Here is a 24,889-nt window from a genome sequence, read left to right on the forward strand (position 1 = left end):
AGCAAAGCTATTCACCGCTACCTCTTTGTAAAGCTATCTGTTCGTTATCCACAGCAGATTCTTAATTTCCAATCTGCTGTCAACCCTTTCGCAGGCTGGAGAAATATATAAGATAGAATACATAAGATTATCTGCCAAGGAGGGCAATTTTATTGAAATAAAGTTATTGAAGTATTAAACAGTTAAATCTGTGATGTAAGATGTGCTTCTTTATTAAATTACGAGATCTTTGAGTTTACTAATTTCCATAATTTCCAAGTAGTGTGGTGCACATAAACAATACTTTGAGGTGTCCGTAGCATGTGAATATCTGTGGTTCCTGGGGATGACAGAGTCACAGGTACCAGTACTGCTGTGGTTTGCTACCTGTTTTCCTAATGGGAAGAAATGCTAAATTTCAGTTAGAGGTTAGTGAACACAGAACCTTCTTTCTCCTATCCAAGTTCTCAGAAATCCCGATTTCCATCCTCAGGCCCCTTTGGTTTTTCAGAACTCCCCATCTCTAGTAATGCAGATTTTCCTAAGTTGTATTTGGTGGACTTGGAGAGAGACAGAGCAAGGTTGAGTGCCTGACTGGCGGCAGGGCTGCTCAGGCAGGACCTCCCAGAACGTTTAGACCTCAGTGATGGCTCTGTGGTCCTGAGCCTGATTCTCATTTTCAAATGTTCAGAAACTCAGTTTGTTTCCCAGGGGCACCCTGGCTTTGGGAGACTGATTTATAAATGCCAGTCAAAGGGACTTCTTGATTTTTAAAAAACAACAAAGCCTGCTTCAGGTCCTTGATTCTTCTTCCAGACCCACATGGTTACTTATCATTTAGGCCTCTCTCTGCTCATCAGTAAAAGAAATTTGGAACAAGCATCTCAATACATGTATATGGTCTATTCCTAAATTAGACACACCTTGCTCTCCGCCACCTACCTTCTCCGCTAGGCGGCTTGGCGACGGCGGCCAAGGCCACCCAGCGACTCCCTCCAGCTCCCTAGTCCCCACTGGCGCCCCACTCGCTCTGGCCCGGTCCGTCTGCTCAGTCTCGCCTCCAGGGGCAGCCCCATACCGGTTGTCGGTTGCTCGCTGTCACCTGCTTCTGACGCGCGGGTCACAACTGGCTGTTGCCTCCCCGCCAAGGGTGCTGCGCAGCCCGCTAGGAACTACTGGTCCCTGTCCCGCCCCGACTGTCCTTCCACGGGTGAGGAGGGCTGACCTTTTAAAGGGTCCAACTCGGGAGGAGGCGGACCCACCCCTCCCAAGCCTCATTCTCATTGGCTGGACTCGCCTGACACTCAGCCGTGCGCCAGCGTCCCATTGGTCCAGACGGCGCGCTTTCTTAATTCAGGAATCGAGCGTCTTCGAAGGCGACGGAGCCTGGCCGCTTCGGAGGGTCTCCAGGCCCCTACCCCGCGGAGGTTTCTTTCCTCTGCAGAGGTTTCCTCCCGCCGGTGCCCCGCGCGCCAGTCTCAGGCTTCACCGAACCGACAAAGAGCCAAGAGTCAGATAAAACCAGTACAAATCCCCAAATCAAGGAAAGCAAAGGTAAATGAGAAAAGCATGAGTAAGAGGCCTTTTATTTTCCGTTGGCAAAGCAAACAACTGAATTGCAAGGGGGTGAATTCAAGAAAAGCTAAAACGAGAAACTGACTCCAATTTTGAGATATTTATACCCATTTCTCTTTTGACCTAAGTAAGCGGCAGTTCAGGGACACTGCAGCAAGCTTTCCGGATCTGACGGTCTTTGCTGTGAGGAGGCGGCAGGGGGCACTGGATGCCCCGGTTTCGTCGGGTAGGCAGGGCGTTCAAACCTTGTCAGAGTCGTTTTCAGACACCAGCTAGTTTGCTCTTAGAAAACAGGGCAGTGGTCTCCGTAAAGAACGTCCGCAAAAGGGAATGACTTAAGCACTACAACCTGTTGACTAAGGAGCCCAGTTTCCTGCAGTACTGGGGAGGGGGAGGTCGGTTACAGGACACAAGGGGGAATTTGGAGGTGGGCTCTGACCTTAGCTTGCCAACTGGGCTCTCATTTTGAACTTTTGCGGAGGACACGGGACTTTCCGTGCTCAAACCTGGACTGAGGGGTTTCCTGGGATTCGGGACTTTCTTATAAACGATAATGATAACTAATATTTGATGAGTATTGTGGGCCAGCCGCCTTCTAAGCATTTAATCTTCCCAGTAACCCTCTGAGTTCGATACTATGTCATCCCCATTTTACAGAGAAGGAAACTGAGGCACCTTGCCAGAGGTCATACAAACAGCTGGGACGGGTTAGATCCAGGTTAAAGAAGAGAGTGTGCAGGCCGTCATTCTGCCTGGGTTCCAGTGCATATTTTACTAATACGGGAAAGCACATAACATTATCACTGGCACACAGGAGATACTCAATAGTGTTTGCTATTATTATTAAAACAGTGGTCCTTGCTCTCTAAGAGTTGGAAATCTACTTTAAGAGGTTGATAGGGGGAGGGAATAGCTCAGTGACAGAGTGTGTGCTTAGCATGCATGAGGTCCTGGGTTCAATCCCCAGTGCCTCCACTAAAAATATAAGTGAATAAGCATAATCCCCCCCCCCAAGAAATAAATTTAAAAAAAATTTTTTTAAAAAGAGGTTGATAAGATTCATAAGGCAGTGGAGATGCCTATATAATGGGTGAATGGGACAGAGAAGAGGTGCATAGAGGTGTTCTGAGGAAGGAACAGCTGTGGAACAGAGTGGTCAGGTCTGGGTCACAAGTCACTCAGTGTGACATCTGCTTACATGTGGAACCTGCATGTCACCACTAGAAGGTAGCCTTAGACCCTGAATGGCTTGAGTAACTCATTCCATTCTTTCTTTGATTATTATGTGGGTGTGCATGTTTAATTTAAAAATGTAGTCAACTTTTATTAGTCACTAAAATTTTCTTAAGGAATATATCTACTCTTTTAGCTGGAGGAAACATTTATTAATTTTTCAGAGAAAGCATTTATTAATTTCCAAACTAGTTGTCTGTTAGATACCATGTGGTCAGGCCATTCAGGATGGCTGTTGTCTTGCTCTGTGTATATCCTCTGCTCAACCAGGCCCTGCTTCACGCACATAACTATACAGTCCTCTAAATGATAGGGCTTCTTTAGTCCCTGGTAACTGAGCCCACCTGACATCAATCCCCCCAATAAATGGTAGCCTCCTTCTCCCCCCGACCCTCTGTTGCAAAGATGGCTGCCACGTCCTGTCTGCTGCACATGGTGGGGTGTCACTCCAGGACCCTTTGTAGGATCTCCCTCTTCAGTAAATCACTGATGTCTCCATCGCTGTCTCCAGGCTCTTTCTTTGGTCTAGAGGCTGGACAAATCCAAGGTTTGCAGATGTCAAGCCCTGAGTTAGGATCAGGCTCTGAGAGTTAGAGACTGACTCTGGAGCTAGGGGGATGGGAAGGGATATGATAACAAACCTGAAGTCTGAGAGAGAGCCAGTGGGCAAGGAATCAGGAAAAACCACATCGCAGGCAGCACGAACGGCCTGAACAAAGATGGGGAAAGAGCTCCATGCCTTTTGAGACCCAAAGGGCAGGCTTGATTGGGGCTAGAGAATGGTGAACTAGAAGCAGAATAAATTGGTTCAGCAACAAGCTGTGTTCACAAAGAGCTGGGCTGAGTATGATTTCCTGCCTCCCTGTCTTCTGTTTAAATGGTCTGGACCCTGCAGCCTCCAGATGTTCCCGCATGGAAACTTTGCATTCTGGGGTGAGACGTTATCTTTGGGCGCAGCTTGCTTTCCCTTGGTTGTCCTTAACTGAGTTTAACGCTCTGCGTCTGTGTACGCTTCAATCCAGAAGCGCCTCTGCTTTGGATGAGATGACCCCTGATTCTTCTGTTTTTGCTTAGCAGTAGAAGAAAGGTAAGATGCATTTACATTCATTCACTAGCATGCTTGTCTGACCTCAACACCCCAAAGGTATCTCTTGGAGTGTAAAAATCAAACAGATGTGAGAAAGAGGACTTGAATTACAGAGTTAATCCATGTGTCTCCAGCTCTCTCTCTCTGAGCAAACAATCCTTAATACAATAAAAATGGCATCTTTGAGGAAAAGCAGATTATCTTGTCCGATAAGGCTGCCTTTTCCCATTATGTTAATGTTGCTCTGATAACACATTTTAAACAGTGTTTTTAATTTAAAAGGAAAAGTCCCAAGGGAAGGCTTAGGCTGAAAAACAGGGCAGGATAATACTTAGAAACATGCAATGGAGAAAGATTCTGAAAATCCTCTCAGCAGTGCAGGGGGACTCATTGTAAAGGTAACATTGGGTCCCAGTTTAAAGAAAGGAGAGATTCAGTCCCTTTCTCCTGTCTTCTTATAGTTCAGTCTAAACAGGTAATTGTTAGAGCAAGTTTAAGTGATCTCTGCAACAAATTTCTTGGAAAGAAGGGTGGTGAATAGTAAAGATTGCTGAAATTCAAACCAGGTGTGGATGGAGTGTTACTTGTAAAATGGAACCACGCACACCTGTAAAACCTGTAAAACCTTGGGCAGGCTCTGGAAGATCTAGCAGCATTTGTATGACTTACCTTCTCAGACTGGATTTAATAAAGATTATTGGGATGAAGATGAATAAGAAGAAATTGAACTATTTAGGAAATAAATTTTTTAAAATTTTGTCAATTATTCCAATTAGCAAAGTGGTTACAATGCTGGCTTTAAGGCTGGAGTTTTCAATTCATGAAGCTTCAAGGCTAGGAGCCTGCCAGGTGAATAAGGAACAGTCAGGGCTTCTCCCTCAAATTGACGGACTGTGGCCAAGATATAATAGGATGCTTCTGTGTCATTCTCTTTTGCAAAGATGTCTCTACAGACAGAACTTTAGGAAAGCTGGTTTTGGGGTGTTTTTTTTTTTCCATTCCTCTTCTTAAATTGTCTCCTTGGAAGCTTCTGAGATGCTTTCTTCGGTGGTCCCCAAATGTGCTTCCCATTTGAATCACCTGAGTATCTTTAAAACCTACCGATGTCTGGTCCCTGCCTCCCAATATTGTAATTTACCAAGTATGGGTCACAACCCAGGCTTGGAGAGTGGTTTTGTTCATCTTTTTATACTGAGAAAATTATAGATTCACACGTGGTTGTAATAAATAATACAGAGAGAGTCTTACACTCTTTACTCAGTTTACCCCCATGGTAACATCTTCCAAAGATGTAATAGAATATTATTGACATGGATACATTCAAGATCCACAACATCTCCATCACCACCAGGATCCTGCCCTCTTGCTTGCCTTTTACAACCACTCCAGCCTCCCCACCCCCTCTTAACCTCTTGGTAACCACTGATCTGTTCTCCATTTCTGTAATTTTGTCATTTGAAGAATACGATGTTAAAAAAGAAAAAAGAATACAATGTAAATGTAATCCTATGACATATAACATTTGGGGAGTAGAAGTAACTTTTCTGTTTTTTCACCCAGCGCAGTTCTCTGGAGAGTCATCCAGGCTTGTTGAAGGTGTCAGTATTTAGTTCCTTTTTATTGCTGAGTCACTACTGCATGGTATGGATGGACCACAGTTTGCTTAACCATCTGGGTTGTTTTCTGGTCTTGACTATTAGGAATAAACTGCTGTAAACAAGAATGCAAGTATTCTTGTGTGAACCAACATACTCATTTCTCTGAGATAAATGTGCGGGGATGGAATTGGTGGGTATACGTTAGTGCATTTAGTTTTTAAAGAAAATGCAGAACTATTTTCCAGAGCGGCTGTACCATTTTACATTCCTAACAGCAAAGTATGAGTGGTCCGGTTCCTCTATATCCTTGATAACATTTGCTGTTGTCACTCTTTTGTATTTTAGTGTAGTGGTATCACATTGTGGTTCCAACTGGCATTTGCCTCATGGCTAATGATGTTGAACACTTTTTCATGTTCTTGTTTGCCGCTGTTTGGTGAAGTGCTTATTCATGTCTTTTGCCCATTTTCTAGTTGGGTTATTTATTTTGACCAGATACATATTCCAGATACTTCTTGGTGGTTTGCAGGTGTTTTCTCCCACTCTGTATCTTGTTTCTTTATGTTTCCGGTAGAGTCTTTCCACAGAGCCAACGTTTTAAATGTTGATGCAGTCCAATTAATTATCTTTTAAGAGTTGTGCGTGACATTATTCAAGGACTATTCAGCATTAGGCACTAAACAGACACTGCATCAAAGAAGACAGAATCCCTCATGACAAAAAGCTTTCATGTTAAAACTTTCCATCCAGATGAAGATGTTCCCTTCTGTTTTCTCATTTAAAAGTGTTGACTTTTAAAAGATGTTTATGGTTTCTGAGAAACTCCATGAACTCCCAAAGATGTGAACTAGGAGACTACTATTCCTTACTAGATCTTATCCTTGACTTATAGACAAGCTTCTTTCAAAGAAAGCTCTTTACTCATGGGCATATGGAGTTGATGATCTCTGGACCGTCACACACAGGCCATACAACGTCATCAAATAAATGGTTCATTGTATGAAGAAAAAAAGAACTGTTGTCATGATGGAAAGAAGTCAGGAAAGGGCTCAGATGCCCCAAATGGAATTACAACTCTCATTCATTTGAATGGGATTGCTACTCATTCATTTGAAAAATAAAATAGATTTAAGCACAGTCCATGGGGTTTGTGAATTATGGGCCATGTGTTCCCTTATTTAAAATGTTAGAAAAGGAAGAACTTTTGTGTAGTCAGAGCAGTGAGTTTCCAGTTACTGGAGATTTTCCACCAGACCCCAGACCACCACGTAGCAGAGGTGTTGGAGGAGTTAGTCAGGCACTAGAATGTAAGATGCACGAGGTGAGCGTTGAGAGCCTGTCCAATCCTGACTGTCTCTGACATCATGACACTTCTCCAAGGCATGATACAGACTCATCTGGGAAGGAAGAACACAGGCAGGACTGATCCCAGGAAATTTAGGCAAAGAACCAGGAAGGAGACAGCTAACCGGAGGAGGGCCTTCTCTAGATTCAGTTAGATTTATGGAGAAGACTTTGGAGGGAGGCTGTCTTGCTCTTGGTGAGATGGAGAAACTATTAATCAGACAGGATGGACTATGATGCATTAGGGAACAAACTGAAATCTCGGTGGCTTAACACAGAAGTGTATTGCTCCCTTGTGCAAACTCCTTCATGGATAATCCCAACCAGACATCCTCCTCCAAGTGATGACTCAGTGGTCCAGGTTCCTTCCATATTACTGCATGGCCCTTCAACATGTGGCTTCTCAGGTCCATGGGAAAGGGCAAGAGAGTTCAGGCAAGGCACCTGGATACCTTAGACATCCCAGCCCTGAGTGTTTCCTGCCTCACTTCCCCTCACATCTATGGGACAGAATTGATCACACAGCCACCCAACTGCAAGGGAGGCTGGTGATGAAATAAATTTTCACATCTTGAGATATAGGGAAGTCATCCTGGCTTATGCATGAGTTAACTTGAATTTTATGCTAACTAAACCAGCCTCGCTTGTGGCTTACCAAACATATATTGTACATCTGCTTTCATTATTCAAGAAAGGCACGTTGACCAGAAGTAAAGAATGTCCATGTTAAAAATAAAGATTAAATGTCCCTCTTCCTGGGACACGAATGCTGGTCCTCCTGTGATGCTGAGACTCCCTTCCCAGGTGCTAACGCCATACTGCACATCTGTTTTTGTGTTTGTTTTTAATCCTGAAGAAATGTATCCCTGACTTGTTTATTGTTCTTTGTTCTGACAAGATATAAAACTGTGCTGGAAACCCTGCTTTTCTGGAGCAGTTTCTCAAGAGTCATCTGGGAAGCAGGCTTCCAGGCTAGTCCTCAGTTTAGCTCAGATTAGACTCTTCTGTTCTGACTATTGTTTCTTGATTATTTTTGTTGACTCTGGGAAACAGAGGACCAGGCAGATACTGATTACACACCTGTAGTTTCTGCCACAAGAAACCAAGACCCAAAGGAGTGCCATGATTTTGTTATGACCATTGTGCTACTGTTTAAAGAACTACGGTCAGATTCTAGACAGGGTGACTTACAGGGTTAAATGTGGTCCATGATGAAGGCTTCCGTGATCTGGTCCTAGGCATTCCAAGATCCTTTTCTGCTACTTGCCCCTTGAGAGCTAGAATTGCAACAAAACAGGTCTGCAGGTTCCCACGCCCACTTGACCGTACATCTTTGCTCATGCAGCCCCTGACTTAGGTACGAATACCTTCTACTTCATCACCTACCTCCTCTTGCCTACTTATTCTTTCAGACTCAAGCATCTGTGCTTGCAGGAAGCTGATCACAATCTCCTGATGCCCTGCTCTCCAGGCTGGGTTAGGGATCCTTTTTTTTTTATTATTATTATTATTATTTAATTTATTTTTATTTTTATTTTTATTTTTTGATGGGGGGAGGTAATTAAGTTTACTTATTTATGTTTAGAGCAGGTGCCAGGGATTGAACCCAGGACCTCGTGCATGATAAGCATGCACTCTACCTCTTGAGCTACAGCCTTCCCCCCAGGGATCCTTTTGTGTCACATTATCCTGCCCACCTCTAACTTCTCAGGTACTAAAGGTTCTGTCTTTATCCATTTATCATTCTATTTTCCGCTCTAGATTGTGTGCTTCCTGTAAGCAAAGGACGTCATTAAAATTTTTGAATTAACCTACAACAAATCTGACTTTTTGTGTATGGTTTATGAAGTTTAACAATTGTATATATTTATTAGAGCTGAGATTTTCTTGATCCTCGGTATGCTGAATGATTTTGGATTGTACCCTGGACATTTGGAAATGATATTATGAGGCCCTGAGTCTTGTTTAAATCCTATAAAATGCTGACATTTTTGCTTTAGCAGGCAATCAACCTAGTTGGTTTCAGGCTGCAAATTCCAACCAGTTTTTTGTGGTTGATTCTTTCAATGCCAGTTCTCTCTCTCTCTCCATTTTTTTTTTGAGGGGGTGGGGGTGGGGAGGTTAGGTTAGTTGGTTTACTTATGTATATATTTATTTAATGAAGGTCCTGAGGATTGAAGCCAGGACCTTGTGCATGCTAGGCATGTGCTCTACCACTGAGCTATGCTCTCCCCCTCAATGCCAGTTCTGTTCAATCTTTTTTGGGGTGAGGGTGGTAATCAGGTTTACTTATTTATATATTTTTAGAGGCGTTACTGAGGATTGATCCCAGGACCCTATTCATGCTAAGCACGCGCTCTACCACTTGAGCTATACCCTCCCCTCAGTTCTATTCAGGTTTAGCTGATGCGTACGCCACCTAGTGGCCAGTCTGACCCTGGTCCGTGATCGCTCCAGTGCTGCTTTCCTCAACTTCTCTGATACCCTGTTCGTGGCCAGATCCGTGCATACACAGTTTGGGAATAAGCCCAAATTCTTAAACAACTTGAGTAGCGCCCCCAGCTGCCTCCTCTTTGAGATCTCCTCAGACCTCCCTGGTGCTTTCTGGTTCTCTGAAGTGTCCCTTTTTGATCCTCAACTGCTGTGCATTTCCCATTAACTCTGTCCATGTCTTGAGCTGTTGGGGTCACTCAGCGGAAATGAGGTAGACCACCACCTCCAATTTTATTTTGGCTTGGATATTAAAATCAATGATGCCACACATGCAACAGGAGGGTGTGAAAAGGTTTATTGCTCACATTCTGGAGTGAGCAGGGAGGGCTCCCAAGCTGGTCTGAAAATGGCTTGAGAGAGCCTGGAAGGGAGGATGGCTTGTTGTTGGGGGCGGTGGGTGGGGATGTGAGGCTGGGGTGAGAGTTCCTGCCTATGGAAAAAGAAGGAAAAAGAAAAACAGGGAAAATTCCCCATTCTCTGTGAATGCCGGGAGACCCCTTTCCCACTCCTGTTGAAACTAAAGGGCTCCCCTTCATTCTCATCCTTACCAAGGCTCACCTCTAGGTCTGGGGCTGCCTTGAGTCCAGGCCAGGGGATACCAGCAGAAAAAAAAGTGTCAGGCTCCCCACCCATTCAGTGGTGCTTCACATTCTGGCTTTTTCTCCAGTCCACCTGCTACTACTTTGTTTTTATGGTAAATACCTGCTCCATGTATTCCAGGTTTTATTGGCTGTGTTCAGCGGGAGACACAGGTTACTTACTCCATCTTACATGGAACCAGAATCTAATTACATTTTCCTCACCCTGTGCCTCACTCGGGCCCGGCACAGGAAAGATGTTCATTGAATTAACAAAGTGAATGGATGAATAAATGCATGAACAAGTCAAAGTCATGTGATTTATTTATAAATAACACAGAAGTACTAATGTTTCCAAAGAACCAATTTCTGGTAACCATTCCACAGTCAATTCTTCTCTCTGCTCTTCCTGGGAGAGTGAGTGGATATAGTCTAAGTTTATTTTTTTTTTAAATTTCCTTGTTGAGTCTTTGAGTCAGATAAGTATTTCAAAAACTGAAGCTGTATGTCTGTGGAAAGGGTTTGGATCGCATAGGTTTCAATGAACATTTTAAAACTATTTTACCTATTCTAGGATTAAAAGAAAAACAACAACAAAAAAAGAGAAATTAAAAGGAAGTTTACGTGTATATACAGATATGTTATGTATATATATAACTGAATCACTTTGCTGTATACCCGAAAGTAACATTGTAAATCAACTATACTTCAATTAAAAAATAAAATTAGAAAAAAAAGGAAATAAAATTGACAAAGTACCTCCGTTAGTTGCACATGTTTGCAGCCTAGTTACCACCCAAACAGGCTGAACTGTAGGCTTAAAAAAATTCGGCAGAGCTCTTTTGCCCATTCATCTCCTTTTAAATAGTCTGCATATAAATTATTGGATCCATTTCCAATCTGAATGCTAGGAACCCCAAGTACTTGGACAGCAGGCTCTTTTATTCCTGCCACTTTAATCCTAGGCTGCTCTGACCCTTGCCGGCGCAGAACTGAGCTGGTGAGTCCAACGCGAAATCAGCGAGGGCTCATCTTTTCCATTCTTGAAGTTGGCTTTGACAGGGACCACAGGAGTCAATGGGACCTCTGTACACAGATGGGATTCCCAGGAGGGTCAGGAAGGGACGGGGGATTCATGCGATAAAACATCCCTAAGGGACTCCACTTCCCTTTTAATTTTGTGTCCAAACAAGGAATTCTGAAAACTGATGCTGATGGAGACAAAATTCCCATCATGAGCTAAACAGGATCCCTGACAGAGAGGAAACACAAGCTTCTGAGAACCAGGATCCTGTTCTCTTTACACAGAGGCCACACCGGCAGAGAAGGGCACTCAGCCAAGTAGGGTGCAGCTCTGTTTAGTGGGTCGGGGGCTTGACCTGCTTCTGAAGGTCCTTTTTGCACTCTGTCTGATTCCATAAGAACAAACAGCTATCTGCGCCGAGTGATCGAATGCCGTTTCTCTCTGAGTCTGCTCTTCTCTGCCCCTCTTTTATGCTGTCTGGCTGCTTGGCTTTGCGAATGGCTTTTTCTGTCCTGGTTTATCACAGGTTTGATTAGCATCCCTATCGGGAGTTCTCTTTTATGGCAGGTTGGGCACCAAATGGAGAAGTTAAAACCCTCCCTTTTAAGTCAAATCCAGCTCCAGGGAGTTCCAAGGGGCTCCAGGGAACCATCTGTGCACTTTTGATGTAGTGGTTTTGATTTTTATCTGAGTTTTGTATTATTTACTGCAACCTGGAATGTACTCAATTATATAAGAATCTGTATTGACCTGGGACTGGTCTGACCACAGAATCCACTCCCTGCCCTGACTCTGCAGTCCCCAAGACTCAGCCACCTGCTGCGGTGCATCCCCCTGGTGGGCTGCCATTTAGTCCAGGGTGACTCCCTTGAGGAGGGTCCTGCCGGTGGACTTTCATCCTCCGAAGACCTGTTCTCCTTTGGGGGGACCTCCCTACTGCCACGTCTTTCAGTTGTTCCCTGGGGATGTTTACTCTTTCATTTATAACTGGACCCAGCTAATGGGAAGAGAATGTCACCACCTATGTCTGCAATTTTTTCCCCTTTATTTCTCCTCTCCTCTCAAATGCAGACAAAGACAGATTAGAATCCTAAATACATCTTCTCCACAAGTATTGTGAGTCCACCCCCAATTTTCTTTGATTTTAGTGCTTCTCCTCCTATAACAACTGCACGCATAAAGCATGTCTGTTGCAGAAGAATTAGAGATAAAAAGAAGACAAAAACATCCCCCCAATTTATTTCAATTAAAAAAAATCAGGCTTCTCAGTCACTTCCTTCCTTCCAATCTTTCTGACTCAGTTCCTGCTAACTTTCAAGTATTGAGCTTGCTGGGGAGGGTATAGCTCAGTGGTAGAGCATGTGCTTAGCATGCACAAGGTCCTGGATTCAATCCCCAGTACTCCCATAATTACCCCCCCAAATAAATAAAAATAATTTTTTTTAAAAAAGCATCAGTCTTGCCCTGTATGGGGATGGTGTCCCTACCAACCAACATTTTTTTCCTCTAAACCAATTTAGTCAAGTTGCTTTAAGGAAAGTGTTCTCCCAGATAGAGTACAAAAGAATCATGTATCCATGAGAGAACGAAACATTTTCATGGACAATTTAAATGACTCTTTTATAAGGAAGCTGATAAGGATGCTTGACACTGCTTCTTGGGCTGGCTTCCTCCCACCGGACTTGGTCCTGAGTTTCCTGACCCTGGGTAATCTGGCTCTTATGGGTGACCTCCAGAGTTCCCTTCTTAGACCCTCTGAATGGTGATTCCTGGCCAGGCTGACAGTCTCTCAGCTCCTAGCCTGTAAGAGAACTTTCCTTGCATGGACTTGACCCCATACCCCTACAAACTCCTTTTCCCATTTGGAGGGGCAAGTGTTCAGATATGACCCTCAATCCATAGAGTCAGGAATGCGAAACATTTAATATCAAAAGTTGGGTCTTCATTTCTGAAGCAGCTCTGGGAAGAATGAAAACCCCCTTGAGGCTATCTAAGCGTTCGTTACATCTCTGCTGGTCCAGGGTGCAGCGGACTCTGGGGGCTGGGTCAGGCGCGTGTGCGGGGCAGCTCCATCATTTGCCGGGCTCCATGCAAAATGAAAACACGGAACTGGGTGAGCGTTGGGGAAGTCAAGCTCCCCTTCCTGAGGGTCCGCAGCGCCAGTCCACAACAGACAGACGATCCCCAAGGGATGACAACCTTCATGCCGGTGTACACTTGGTCCCTGGACGGGTGGGCGAGAGACCCCTCTGAATTGTGCACCCGGCGACGCCATGGTACCCGCAGTTTGAGGCCAAAAGGCGGCTGCCTGGAATCCCAGCACCCGATGCAATGGGATGGGCGCACCAGGCCCTGACACCCCCTAGTCCCCGCAGCTGCTCCCAGGCCCCCATCAGGTGTGGAGGGAGCTGGAGGAGCGTGACCCAGGGAGAGGGAGGCACCAGGGCACAGGGGAACGAGGGGCGAGGATCCCAAGGCAGAGACCTTGGAAGCAGGATGCTCGGGAGCTGAGGCTCCGAGCCCCAGCTGCAAACTCCACTGTCCTGTGGTCTGCTTTACAAATCACAGATTCAGAGATAAAATAGAAAGAATTTCGGGGGAGTGGGTATAGCTCGGGGTAGAGCTCATGCTAAGGTTCTGGGTTCAATCCCCAGTACCTACATTAACAAGGAAAAGAAAAAAAAAGAAAAAAAAGAAAAGAAAAGAAGGAGAGAGAGAGAGGGAGGGAGGGAGGAAGGAAGGAAGGAAGGAAGAGAAGGAAAAGAAGGAAAGAAGAGAAGGGAGGAAAGGGAAAAAATGTCAAGGCAGCTACCACAGAGCATCACATCCAAGTGCTAGGCCCTTCTTGGAGCCGTGCCCTGTGGGACGGCACTGGCCACGTAGCCCTGAAACCGGCTTGCCCGTGCGCCTATACACACCAAAGTCGGGAACAGACCCCTTACTTGGTGCAGGAGAATAGAAGGTTCTCGCTGTTTCCTGGAAGGGAGTGTGGGGAGAAGCGTAGGTAGGGACGTTCCTGGAGTGGTAGGAATTCTCAGGAAGGAAAAAATGTCCTGCATTCCTCTTTTACAAATGTCTTCCCACCACACAAGCATCAGCAGATCCGAGCCTCCTGGCCTCTTGGCTCTGGCCCGCATCTGATTCACAAGTGGGCTCACCTGAGAGAGGCTAGGGGCCCCTCCCACCACCGCAGGGGCTGCGCCTCAGGCTCTGGCCTGCATCTCTGCTGGGGAGCCTAACAGCCAAGACTAGGGCAGAGCAGTGGTGAAGTTTTATGTCAGCTGGCCAAGCTCTCTGAGAGCTGCATTCTTAAATCTGAACGTGATCTTCAAAGTGGGGTGCCACCCAGACCTGCAGCATGGGCATCCCTTGGGAACTTTTTAGGAATGCAAATTCTCAGCGCCCCCACCCCAGGCCCACTGAAGCTGAGAGCCTGAGGGTGGGGCCCAGCAGTCTGCTTTAACAAGCTCTCCAGTGATTCTAACGCACAAGGAAATTTGAGAACCACTGCTCTAAATGTATGTTACATGGGGGACATTTTTAAGGATTTTTCAGTAAATTTTCATTTACAATCTTATAAAATAACTGTTGGACGTGGTTCTCAGTTCAGAGAATTCTAAGAAGTTTCAGCAACTCCAGGTATATCCCTTAACCACATGCTACAATATTTGGGATTCCTGCTTTAGAAATGTATTCCTTTGGGATCTTTTTACTGTTCTCTTTTAAAAGGTAAAGGTTCTACTTGGTAAGTTCACATAAAGGGATCCATGATACCAGTCATATTATGCTTACCATGGCTAGGAAGGGAGGAGAGGATGTCCTGGAATAAGGAACTCGCTGAGCCAAGATGAACATTGCCTAAGGATGGCAATTTTGCTTAGAACTGATGTTTCCAAAGCTCCTGAAGTCACTAGACTAAAAATATTTATTTTGAAATGGACCCTATAGCTTAATTTTAAAAAGAGTGAGTTCAAGGGGGTGGTATATGGCAGTTCATGTGTTGCCACCAACTAGGTAAAATCTTAGATAAGTTGAACTCCGTGTTTGTAGAAGGTGGTGATATAATCCAAGACTTTATATCAAATAGGATTTGGTTGCAAGTGACAGAACAATTCAATGCAAATTGGTTTACGCTGTCAAAGAAAAAGGTTATCTATTGGCTTTTGTAAATAAAAAGTCTGGAAACAATTCAGAAACAGCTTGATCAGGGTTCGGAGGAGGCCACAAGAATGCAGTGGTTGTTTGTTTTGCCCTCTGCTGCTCTGTGCATTGGTTTCATGTGCAGACTATGCAAGTTGCCAAGATGGCAGCCCCACCTCCAGCCAACACGTCTCCACGGTTCAAGTTTGGATCTGAGGGCAAACCCCGGAGCCCAGACAAACCTCCAAGAGAAGTCTGATTTGCCTCCCTTGAGTTATATGCCTAGTTGCTGACCACAGGGTAAACTGAGGCTCTGGATCAGATGCCAAGCCTGGGTTACACACTGGCCCCAGAATGGGAGTGGGGGCGAGGTACTGCCAGTGCCACAGAAACCACAGGGGATGGAGGTGGGGAGGGGTGGTTCCCCACAAACATGGGAGGCTGTTACTGGAACTGGAGTGAATGGGGAGGGGCTGCCCGGAAACCACACGCACCCACCACGAGGACGTTGGTTCCCATGCCTCTCATTCTGTGAGGTCCTCCTGTGGCCCGGAGGGTGGGCGAGAAAGCCTCGTTCACCAGACTGCTGTCCGGATGGAGTGTGGATTGGGCTCGGGGAGGAAGGGATCCTGCTTCTATTTAGGATGACTAAACTGAGACCGTTCAACTGCCCCGATGGGAGGGCTGTCCCTCCTCCCAACCAGTCCTCGTTTCTCCGTGAGAACCCACACAGCGCTGTCCCCACTGCTGCTGGCCTCAGCCCCTTGCTCGCCACCATCTCTCTGTCCACCTCCTGCTGTCCCCTGGGCTCCTGTTTCTGCATGTCTGTCTCTCTCTTTCCTTTTCCCTTCACCTCTGTCTCCTGCTTGGTCTTCTCTGCCATCTCTCCGTTTCCCTCTCTCCATTGCTTACTGGCTGTCCCCCCAACCCCCCAGCTGTCTCTGAGTTTCTGTCTCTGTTTCCCTCTGTTCTGTTTTGCTGGGTTTCTGCCTGTCTCTGCCTCATTCATTCCTTCCTGTTCTGTCTGTATCTATGTCTGTGTAAGTACCTGCCTGTCACTTTCTCTACCTGCCCATTTCATTCATATCTATTTCCCTTTCTTATCTGCATTTGTCTCTGGTTTTTCTTTGTTTTCTTTTTCTTTCTATTGAAGTATAGTTGATTTACAATGTTGTGTTACTTTCTGGTGTGAAGCACAGTGATTCAGTCGTACTATATATATGCATTATTTTTCATATTTTTTTCATTACAGGTTATCACAAGGTATTGACTATAGTTCCCTGTGCTGTACAGTAGGACCTTGTTATTTATCTGTTTTATATATAGTAGTTACTATCTGCTAATCCCAAACTCCCAATTTATCCCTCCCCCATTTTTCCCCTTTGGTAACCATCAGTTTGTTTTCTATGTCTGTGAGTCTCTTTCTGTTTTTTTATTTGGCGGGGGGTGGGGGAAGGGTTAGGTTTCTTTCCTTCTTTCTTTCTTTTTTAATGGAGGTACTGGGGATTGAACCCAGGACCTCATGCATGCTAAGTGCACTCTACCACTGAGATACACCTTCTGCTCTTCTTTCTGTTTTGTAAATAAGTTCCTTTGAGTTTTTTAGATTCCACATATAAGTGATATATCATGTGGTATTTGTCTTTGTCTGACTTACTTCACTTAGTATGATCATCTCTAGGTCCACTCGTGTTGCTGCAAATGGCATTATTTCAGTCTTTTGATTTTTCTTTCTTTCTGAAATAGACAGTTCTCCCTGGTCCAGGCAGAACTCTAAAGTGTTCACAAGTCGTGCTTACTCCAGACATTTCCTAGCCCACAGACAAACAGTTTATAAGGATGGAGGAAAGACTTTGAAGGGAGAGAAATTTAGAGAGAAAAAGGAAGCATTGACAGGACACCTGAGCCACAGCACTGTGAATAAGGGGTTGTTCAAGCCAAAAAATACACCGTGTGCCCGCACGCACGCACACATACGCTCATACACACACTAAAGTCACAAACCACCTTCAAGCAGGCATTGAGCTTCTCCACCACAATTACTGTTGCATTGGGTTGAAGCTTTGTTTTTCTTAGTTTACTTTTTCTTAACTGAATAGCTGCTCCCTGGCTCTGTAAGCAGTCTGGGTGTCTGTAACTGATACCCAGTCTCAGCCCACAGCCCACCAGTTTACACAGGGGGCAACTAATGAACTGACCTTGTGTAGGGCACCTCCGTGAGTCCCACCTCCTGGACAGCTCAGCCCCGATTTTCTTTCTGCTGGTCACCCAGTTCCTGCTGAATACGTCTCTGATGCCCAGCTCAACACGGGCTGACATTGGGCCCTTCTTAGTGTTAATCTGCAATTTCCAATTCAATCAGAGACATTGCTGGGTTTTGAAAAATAGAATGGCTTTCAAACGTTAGAAGGAAATATCTATCCAACAGGCTTTGCACCCAGATTTTATTTCCATATACATTTAAATGCTTGCTTCATATAGCATCCTGAGGACTGTCTGAATCTTCAATGAGTTAGTCTTCATTTAATCATGCCTACATTCTCAAAGGTCATACATTGGCTTCTGCAGTCACTGGCATATCATTTAACTCTACAATGTTAAGGCATTAAGAGTGTATGGGGTTACCGGGGGAAAGAAGGTAGGAAGGGATAAATTTGAGAGTTTAAGATTTGCAAATGTTAGCCACTATACATAAAACTAGATTTAAAAAAACAAATTTCTTCGGTATAGCACAGAGAACTGTATTCAATATCTTGCAATAACCTTTAATAAAAAAGACTATGAAGATGAATATTTGTATGTATATGCATGACTGGGACATTGTGCTGTACACCAGAAGTTGACAGACTGCAACTGACTGTATTTCAATTGAAAAAACAAAAGAGTATATGGTCATTGGATTTTTTTCTTTCTAACTTTAGCACTTAGCTGCTGTATTATGGTAAGCAAATCAACTTCAATGAGTCCCAATTTCCATGTTAGTAAAATGAAGGCTAACAAGTGCCCAGCACAGTGCCTGGTACTTAGTAGGTGCTGATTAAACGTGTTCCTTTGTGTAGGAGCTGATGCTCAGTTTTGGCCACCCGCTAGAACCTCCTGGGAAGCCTTTTAAAACCTGAATCCCAGGCTGTAGATTAGACCAGTTACAGAAGAATTCCTGGATCTGAGACCTGGCAGCAGTTTTTTTTTTTTTTTTCTGGCAGCAGTATTAAAAAAAAAAAATTCTACCACTCATTCCACCCCAAGTGATTCCGATGTACGGCCAAGTCTGATAACCACTGAGTTAAGAGGAAGTTTACATCAGCTGTGTGCTTGTTTTGTGCTTAATAAAGGGTCAGAGGTCCCTTTATAAATGTGTGCTTGAGAACCCAGAATGTACAATTAGACTGCAGTCCTCACAAATCAGTTTCCCCAATTTCCAAAGATCGTCTGTTCCTTTAAGCTCACCTATAATAATTTTTTTAAATGACCCATAAAATTTCTTTATTTGGCCAAGGGAAAGTACTTGTTGAACATTCAGTTCAACAACACGCATTGAATATTTTCCAGGTACCAAGAATCGTGCTAAACCAAAAGTCTCTATCTTCAGAAAAATAATCCGTAACTTCAAAAGGCACGCCACAAGTGAACAACAATGCTTTGTAAAACAAAACAAAAATAAAACAAAAACTTCCTTTCCTTGGAAATTAATGCCTTTCAGCACATACCCTGCCAAGTTAATTTTCTGCTGAATATCAGCTCTCCTGCTGCCTGTAATGAGGGACCCAAGAAGAGGAAGGGCAGTTGGGAACAGGAAGTTTGCACTGATGTGGGAGGTTTACTGGAAAATTCTGTGCTAAGAAAATAATTTCAGTGGTTGACATTGCTAAGAAAAATACACTGGACTGACTTAAAAAAAGAACAAACTTTGTACTTGGTGGGACATGGTGTTTTTAATCTAAAAAAAATTATGTGTGTATATTTATGAATTTCTTTTTCACTTGGATGATACTTTTGACACTCTTGGAAATGATACGTGTTTCTGCGTTCCTTTGTTCTTCACGCTGCATGGGTTGTTCCCAGTCTGGAAGAGAGGTGTCATCTCAGAAAGGAGATGTAAGGGGGGGATCCCAGCCAAAAGAGTCCTTCAGAAGCTCCTCTTGAATCTTCACGCTGAAGCCCTAGCTGTGATGTTCATGCAGCATCTCACATCTGCTGCCTAAGTCTCCAGCTTTCCCTTCCCCCTCTGGGTCCCCAGGATCACAGTCTGGGCTTGGTTTCCGCTGGCCAGTCAACTACTAATACTCTCAAAAGAATTCAAACTGGCATCCAGGGTTCATGGACCATCTAATGAGAAAAGACTTGGAGCCAAAAGGCCAGGGTTCAAGGACTTACCGTGTATAAAGCAAACACACAAGCTCTTTGAGCCTTTGTTTCCTTGTTTATAAAATAAGCAATACTAACATGACCGACCTGGCAGAATTGCCGTAAGGTTTAGTTAACTCTAGGCTTATTTGTACATGCAGTGCAAATGTCCAATGCTATTTTGTAACGCTCTGAACCCGTTTTACTTTTCCTTTTTTTAAAAAAAAAATATTTGGAAACATTTCACCCTTAACATGAAAAATTTATAAATGATGACTTAAATGAACCAATTGAACTTTTTCTACAAATGTTAGCCTGCAAACTCGCCAGCACACAACTTAGTGCAGCACCGCCTCTTCGGAACAGGTGACCCTGAACTCTCCAGGAAGAAAGTCAGATTTTGAAACATCATGTTACTTTGTTCTTTTTTTTTTCTCAGCCAGATTCCCTGTCTCTCTTTTGTAAATTGAAGTCTAGTTGATTTACAGTATTATATTTGTTTCTGGTATATAGCATAGTGATTCAGTTATACATATATATTCTTTTTCATTATGGGTTATTACAAGATATTGAATATAGTTCCCTGTGCTGTACAGTAGGACCTTGTTGTTTATCTATTTTATATATAGTAGTAGTTTGTATCTGCAAATCCCAAACTCCCAATTTATCCCCCTCTCCCTTGCCCTTTGGTAATGATGTTCGTTTTCTATGTCTATGAGTCTGTTTCTGTTCATTTGTATCATTTTTTTAGAGTCCGCATATAAAGTGATAAATGGTAATTGCCTTTCTCTGTCTGACTTACTTCCTTTAGTATGATCATCTCTAAGTCCATCATTTTACTCCTTTTTTGGAATTAAGTGGGAATATTAAACAAATGATAAAGCAACATTAAAAACGACTGGGAAGTTTCGTAGTACTTGCCTTCACTTAGAGTAGGTGAAATAGTTTGGCCTGTGCTCCCTTAAAGCACCCCACCCCACCCTTTGGACAGCCCCAAGGTCTGAAGTCTGTATCTCACTCCTGGGTCCAAAGGGAGAAATCCTCAGAGCTAGGGATTACCGTCACTATCCCAGTGTGAACTTTGAAGCAGGAATAGATTGAAAAACAAAGCAAAGCCAAACCAAACCCTGACATTACAGATTGCTATATTGCCCGTGTAATTAAGGGTAACGGCACAGCCTTAGAAGCGTCTTCAGTGATACTGCATCACAGAGAATGTGTAAGAACATCCTAACTGATAAACACTCAGAGAAACTGTTTTGTTTTTTTTTTAAACATGTAACACAATGAAACAATTAATATGTTCCTTTGTTGATAGCATTGGTGAATTCTGGCACGGGTAAATTTCAGCTACGATTACTCTAGACTTTTTCCTACCATCTGTTCCTATCAAAGTTAACATGAGCAATGGAAGGCCAAAGAATCTTGTTAATCTCTGCCAACAAATTCACAATAAAAAAAATGATTGATGGTTTGTTTAATGCAGTGGATTATAAGAGCATGGTTCTTCAAAATCACCAAGGAGCCTTTAAAAATTTAAATGCCCAGGCCTTATCTGCAGATGTGTGGATGTGCTTGATCTGAGAAGAAGCTAGACATCAATATTTTTTTTCATAGAATATTCTAAGATATAATTTACCAGAAATTCACATTCTTAAAGTATGCAATTGAGTGGTTTTTAGTATATTCACAAAGTTATGCAACCATCACCACTCCTGAATTCCAGAACATTTTTATCTTTCCCCAGAAAGAAACTTAAACTCGTTGATAGTTACTCCCCACTTCTTCCCCCTTCCAAACTCTGGCAACCACTAATCTATTTTCTATTTCTATGGACATGTCTGTTCTGGACAGTTCATAAAAATGGAATCATGCAGTATGTGGCCTTTGGTGACTGACTTTGTTCACCTATCAGTAAATCATTCCTTTTTTCTAACTGAATAATATTCCATTGCATAGCCATACCACATTTTGTTTGCCCATTCATCAATTGATGGACATTTGGATTGTCTCCATTTTGGCTATTATGAATGCTGCTATGAACATTTATGTCCAAATTTTTGTGTGGATATATGTTTTCAATTCTCTTGGGTATATATTTAGGGGTCAAATTACCTGGTCAATGGTAACACTATGTTTATTAGCTTTTTAAAGTAATGCCAAACTGTTTTCTAAAGTGGCTGCATTATTTACATTCTCACTAGCAACGTACGGGGTTACAATTTCCCCACTTTCTTCCCAATAACACATGATATTATCTGTCTTTCTGATTATAGCTATCCTAGCGGGTATGAGGAAGTGGTATGTCATTGAAGTTTTGATTTGCATTTCCCTTATGATGGAAATAATGTTGAACATCTTTTCATGTGTGTACTGTCTATTTGTGTATCTTCTGAGAAATATCTGTCTAAATTCTTCATCCATTTTTATATTGGGCTCTGTGTCTTTTTATTGTTGAGTTATAAGAGTCTTTATATATCAGAGTATAGATTTATTGATATATAATAGCTAATATATGATTCATAGGTATATGATTTACAGACAATTTCTCCCATTTTTTGTGGGTTGTCTTTTCATTTTATAGGGTTCTTTGATGCACCAAAATTTTTAATTTTGATGAAGTCCAATTTATCTATTTTTTTCCTTATTGCTTGTGCTTTTGGTATCAAATCTAAGAAACTGTTGCCCAATTCAAAATCACAAAGACTTACACCTCTGTTTTCTTCTACAGTCTTATAGTTTTACCTCTTACATTTATGCCTTTGATGTATTTGGGGTTAATTTTTGTGTATAGAATAACATAGGAGTCCAACTTCATTCTTTTGCATGTGGGTATCCAGTCATCTTACAATTCTGATTCTGATCTCACTTCTGATTGCTAACTACAGGTCTGCACCTAATTCCAGTATGTGAGTTTTCCCCCCATGTCACCAAGCAATTCTCCGACACCAACTATGTGTCCTACAATTCAACCTGGAGAGAGCATCAGATCCTACAAGTTAAGGGCTCAGTCCCATGAGACTTCCCCCACCCTAATTTCAGACACCAGTAGCAGGTTCAAGTCACCACCTGTGCTCTGGCTGCAGATCAGAGATTTCCACAACCCCTTCCTGGGGTTCTATTAATTGCTGGAGTGGCTCACAGAACTCAGGAAAACATTTGCTTACATTTTATTATGAAAGGATGTGACAACTAAAAAACGTCCCTCAGCATCTGGTTCTACAAGAATGAATTCATTGGCCACTGCAGTCACTGGCCTTTAACACACACTGAAAGGAGTTCAGGGCAGAGATCAGGAATGAGGCCCTATGTGCTTTGGGAAAACTGGTAAAACAAGCCTTCAAATAGTTAGATGTTTTCAGGAGAAAATTTTATGAAACCTATTTCTTGCATATTCTCATACCTAGAAAGGCACTAAAATCATTCATGGAGACATCTGCTCCCGGTGACTAGCAGCAGCCTTCTACTGAGATGTGTGCTAGGTTGCATGTTCCCCCTTCACCAGATCATGCATGTATTGCCCTTCCTCCCTGCCTCTTTGGAGCAGTTCCTCAGAGCTGTCAGAGAGGATGTCTCCTGGGCTATAGTCCTCAGTAAGTCCCCAAATAGAACTGAACACACAGCTCTCGAGTTGTGTGTGTGTGTGTGTGTTTGTGTGCGTTTCCGTTGACAGATACAGCTTAGGAGCAGCCAGAAGGAAGAGATGCCTAGGGCAAGGTATGTGGGAAAGGTCACGGAACGTCCGAGCTCTCTGAGTGTGCCAATCTCCCACTCCCTGGATTTATCCCTTGATCATTATGTAGTGTGCTCCTTTGTCTCTTGTAATAGTCTTTATTTTAAAGTCTGTTTTGTCTGAAATAAGTATTGCTGCTTCAGCGTTCTTTTGATTTCCATTTGCATTGAACATCTTTTTCCATCCCCTCCCTTTCAGTCTTCGCGTGTCTTTAGATCTGAAGTAAGTCTCTGGTAGACAGCATCCATATGGGTCTTGTTTTTGTAGTCATTCAGCCAGTCTATGTCTTTTGATTAGAGCAGTTAGTCCATTTACATTTAAGGTGATTATCAATATGTATGTTCTCATTGCCATTTTGTTGACTGCTCTGGATTTGTTTTTATAGGTCTGTTCCCCCTCTTCTTTTGTTCTCTTGTGATTTGATGACTGTCTTTAATGTTATGTTTGAATTCCTTTTTCTTTTTTGTGTGTGTATTGGTTATAGATTTTTGATTTGTGGTTATCATGAGGTTTGAATATAGCTACATATATTTTTATATGTATGATTGTTTTAAGTTGCTGGTATCTTAACTTTAAATGCATTTTAACAACCCTTCAACTGTACTCTCCTCCCCTCGTGATTACTATTTTGATATCATATTTTTCATCTGATTGTTTTGTTTATCCCTTAACTGCTTACTGTGGATGTAAATGATTTTATTACTTTTGTCCTTTGACCTTCCTAGTAGATTTGTATGTTGGTATTTCGTACCTTCACTGTATGTTTGCCTTTACCAATGAGCTTTTTCATTTGGTAATTTTCTTATTTCTAGTTGTAACCTTTTCTTTTTCACCTAGAGAAGTTCCTTTAGCATTTGTTGTAAAGCAGGTTTGGTGGTGCTGAATTCTTTTAGCTTTTGCTTGTCTGGAAAGCTTTTGATCTCTCCATCAAATCTGAATGAGAGCCTTGCTGGGTAGAGTATTTGTGATTATAAGTTTTTCCCTTTTATCACTTTTTTTTTTTGGCAATTTTATTTTCCCTTTCATCACTTTAAATACCATGCCATGTCATTCTGGCCTGCAGAATTTCTGCTGAGTAATCAACTGATAATGTTATGGGAGGCTTTTGCCCACTCACAGGTGGGTGAATCTAGGTCCTGGAATTAGTGCCACACTACTGACAGGCAGAGCCAGGTCCTGAAGTCTGACTGTAGGGCCCAGGGATCCCAGAGCTGGTGTCAGATTGGGGGCGGAGGTTCCTGATACAGTGGAGTATCAGGTCCAGGATGTCCCAAAGCTTGTGTTGGCCTGCTAGTGGGCAGGGATGGGGCCCAGCTGGTCCCAGGGTCTGTCTTGCTGTGGATAGGCTGGGTCCGCAGGCTATAGGATTGTGATTTTCTTGCATCAGGTATCTGCCTTCTGATGGGTGAGGCTGGTCCAGAGGTTAGAGCAGGCTTCCTAGCGGGCAGGGCTGGTGCCTGCCCATGGTGGGTCTTGGCCCTCTGGTGGGCAACGTTGTGTCTAGTGCTGTGTCTAGATGTGGCTGTGGGCTCAGGAGGTCTTTAAGCAGCCTGCAGGTGATGGGTGGGGTGTGTCCCCACCTCGTTAGTTGCTTGGCCTGAGGCATCCCAGCACTGTTGCCTGCAGGCTGTTGGGTGGGGACAGGTCCTGGTACTAAGAGCTACAGGGAGGATTCCACAATGGTGCCCACCAGTACCAGTGTCCATACAGTAGGGGAAGCTCCCAAGAATGGCTGCTGCCACTGTCTGTGTCCTCAGGGTG

General features: G+C 43.4%; 1 long non-coding RNA gene across 1 annotated transcript in view; it reads left to right on the forward strand.

Moving 5' to 3' along the window:
• The first annotated feature begins 1,375 nt into the window (after positions 1 to 1,375).
• LOC116284755 (uncharacterized) overlaps positions 1,376 to 24,889 on the forward strand; it is a 42,182-nt gene continuing 18,668 nt past the window's right edge. The window contains exon 1 of the long non-coding RNA XR_012061962.1: positions 1,376 to 1,533. This is a non-coding gene — a long non-coding RNA (uncharacterized lncRNA). The remainder of the gene's footprint in view (positions 1,534 to 24,889) is intronic.

The sequence above is a fragment of the Vicugna pacos genome, chromosome 20 (assembly GCF_048564905.1).
Source record: "Vicugna pacos chromosome 20, VicPac4, whole genome shotgun sequence".
Lineage (NCBI taxonomy): Eukaryota > Metazoa > Chordata > Mammalia > Artiodactyla > Camelidae > Vicugna > Vicugna pacos.